We start from the raw sequence: 3,866 nt of genomic DNA on the forward strand, positions 1-3,866 counted from the left end.
CGAAGCCCTGCGCGGATCACATCATCAACACCGTCATCACGCTGTCGTGCTGACGAAACTCTCCCTTAACCCTCTGCTGGATCAAGAGTTTGAGGTACGTCATTGAGCTTAATGTGCGCTGAACTCGGAGGTTCCATAAGTTCGGTGCTAGATTGGTTGGATCGTGAAGACGTTCGACTACATCAACCGCGTTAACATAATGCTTCCGCTTTTGGTCTACGAGGGTACGTGGACACACTCTCCCCCTCTCCTTGCTATGCATCTCCTAGATAGATCTTGCGTGATCGTAGGAATTTTTTTGAAATTGCATGCTACATTCCCCAACAGTGGTATCAGAGCCAGGTTTATGTGTAGATGATATGCACGAGAAGAACACAAAGATTTGTGGGCGATAATAGTCATACTGCTTACCACCAACGTCTTACTTTGATTCGGTGGTATTGTTAGATGAAGCGGCCCGGACCGACATTACATGACTGTGTTCATGAGACTGGTTCTACCAACGTGCTTTGCACACAGGTGGCTGGCGGGTGTCTGTTTCTCCAACTCATTTGAATCAAGTTTGACTATGACCGGTCCTTGTTGAAGGTTAAAACAGCACACTTGACGAAAAATCGTTGTGGTTTTGATGCGTAGATAAGATCGGTTCTTGCTAGAAGCCCGTAGCAGCCACATAAAACTTGCAATAACAAAGTAGAGGACGTCTAACTTGTTTTTGCAGGGTATGTTGTGATGTGATATGGTCAAGACATGATGTGATACAAATTGTTGTATGAGATGATCATGTTTTGTAACAAAGTTATCGGCAGCTGGCCGGAGCCATATGGTTGTCGCTTTATTGTATGAAATGCAATGGCCATGTAATTGCTTTACTTTATCACTAAGCGATAGCGATAGTCGTAGAAGCAATAGTTGGCAAGACGACAACGATGCTACGATGGAGATCAAGGTGTCAAGCCGGTGACAATGGAGATCATGATGGTGCTTTGGAGATGGAGATCAAAGGCACAAGATGATGGTGGCCATATCATGTCACATATTTTGATTGCATGTGATGTTTATCTTTTATGCATCTTATTTTGCTTAGTACAACAGTACCATTATAAGATGATCCCTCACTAAATTTCAAGATATAAGTGTTCTCCCTGAGTATGCATCGATGCTACAGTTCGTCGTGCCGAGACACCACGTGATGATCGGGTGTGATAAGCTCTGCGTTCACATACAACGGGTGCAAGCCAGTTTTGCACGTGCAGAATACTCGGGTTAAACTTGACGAGCCTAGCATATGCAGATATGTCCTCAGAACACTACTCCATCTCACGTATATATATTCACATTCACGTGAGAAGGAGTTTCTCTCGAAATAAGTGAGTGGGAGGAAAGTTGAACTTGATGTGGTAATTGTACCTACTCTCAATTTGGAAAGTAGCTCATCCGAGAAATTTGTTCCTGTGATGCCTACACCAACTGGAGAGGAAGCTAATGATAATGATCATGAAACTTCAGATCAAGTTTCTACAGAACCTTGTAGGTTAACCAGAGTACGGTCCGCACCAGAGTGGCATGGTAATCCTATTCTGGAAGTCATGTTACTAGATCATGATGAACCTACTAACTATGAGGAAGCGATGATGAGCCCAAATTCCGCGAAATGGCTTGGGGCCATGAAATCTGAGATAGGATCCATGTATGAGAACAAAGTGTGGACTTTGGTGGACTTGCCCGATGATCGGCAAGCCATTGAGAATAAATGGATCTTCAAGAGGAAGACGGACGCCGATGGCAGTGTCACTATCTACATAGCTCGACTAGTAGCAAAAGGTTTTCGACAAGTTCAAGGTGTTGACTACAATGAGATTTTCTCAACCGTAGCGATGCTTAAGTCCATCCGAATCATGTTAGCAATTGCCATATTTTATGAAATCTGGAAAATGGATGTAAAAACTGCATTCCTTAAATGGATATCTTTAAGAAGAGTTGTATATGATGCATGTCGTGGTATTTCCTCGACATATGCCAAGTATGGCTTATCATGTGTGGGGACAAGAGTGCGTTCCCGGTCTCTAGAAGCGGGAGTAGGCAAGACCTCAAATGACGCCGGGTCTTACCCAGGTTAGGGGCTCTCTGTGGAGATAACACCCCTAATCCTGCTCTGCGGGGTCTCCGCATCACTATGATCAAATAGCGGGCTACAAGATTGTTCCTTGAGCTGTTTGGGCTAGAGGAGGAAGAAGGCAAGCTAGCTCTACTTCTCCCTAGCTATGTGTGTGTAATGGCTGGAATGGTGATACGTCCATTTTGCATCATGCTTTTATATCAATATTTATTGCATCATGGGCTGTTATTAAACGTTATGTCACAATACTTATGCTTATTCTCTCTTAATTTACAAGGTTTACATGAAGAGGGAGAATGCCAGCAACTAGAATTCTGGGCTGGAAAAGGAGCAAATATTAGAGACCTATTCTGCATAACTTCAAAAGTCCTGAAACTACACAGAAGTTATTTTTGGAATTAATAAAAAATACTGAGTGAAGAAAATACCAGAGGGGGCCACCCACCGTCCATGAGGGTGGGGGGCGCGCCCTACCCCCTGGGCGCGCCCCCCTGCCTCGGGGCAGGCCTCCGCTGCCCATCTTCTGCTATATGAAGTCTTTTACCCTGGAAACAATCATAAGAAAGCTTTCGGAATGAGACACCGCCGCCATGAGGTGGAACCTTGGCGGAACCAATCTAGAGCTCCGGCCGAGCTGTTCTGCTGGGGAAACATCCCTCCGGGAGGGGGAAATCATCATCATCGTCATCACCATCGATCCTCTCATCGGGAGCGGGTCAATCTCCATCAACATCTTCACCAGCACCATCTCCTCTCAAACCCTAGTTCATCTCTTGTATCCAATCTTTGTCCCAAAACCTTAGATTGGTACCTGTGGGTTGCTAGTAGTGTTGATTACTCCTTGTAGTTGATGCTAGTTGGTTTATTTAGTGGAAGATCATATGTTCAGATCCTTTATGCATATTAATACCCCTCTGATTATGAATAATGAATATGATTTGTGAGTAGTTATGTTTGTTCCTGAGGACATGGGAGAAGTCTTGCTATAAGTAGTCATGTGAATTTGGTATTCGTTTGATATTTTGATGAGATGTATGTTGTCTTTCCTCTAGTGGTGTTATGTGAACGTCGACTACATGACACTTCACCATTGTTTGGGCCTAGAGGAAGTCATTGGGAAGTAATAAGTAGATGATGGGTTGCTAGAGTGACAGAAGCTTAAACCCTAGTTTATGAGTTGCTTCGTAAGGGGCTGGTTTGGATCCATATGTTTCATGCTATGGTTAGGTTTACCTTAATACTTCTTTTGTAGTTGCGGATGCTTGCAATAGGGGTTAATCATAAGTGGGATGCTTGTCCAAGAAAGGGCAGTACCCAAGCACCGGTCCACCCACATACCAAATTATCAAAGTAACAAACGCGAATCATATGAGCGTGATGAAAACTAGCTTGACGATAATTCCCATGTGTCCTCGGGAGCGCTTTTCTCTATATAAGAGTTTGTACAGGCTTGTTCTTTGCTACAAAAAGGATTGGGCCATCTTGCTGCACCTTATTTACTTTCATTACTTGTTGCCCGTTACAAATTACCTTATCACAAAACTATATGTTACCGATAATTTCAGTGCTTGCAGAGAATACCTTACTGAAAACCGCTTGTCATTTCCTTTTGCTCCTCATTGGGTTCGACACTCTTACTTATCGAAAGGACTATGATAGACCCCCTATACTTGTGGGTCATCAAGACTCTTTTCTGGCGCCATTGCTGGGGAGTGAAGCGCCTTTGGTAAGTGGAACTTGGTAAGGA

The sequence above is a fragment of the Triticum aestivum genome, chromosome 2B, assembly GCF_018294505.1.
Source record: "Triticum aestivum cultivar Chinese Spring chromosome 2B, IWGSC CS RefSeq v2.1, whole genome shotgun sequence".
Taxonomy (NCBI): Eukaryota; Viridiplantae; Streptophyta; class Magnoliopsida; order Poales; family Poaceae; genus Triticum; species Triticum aestivum.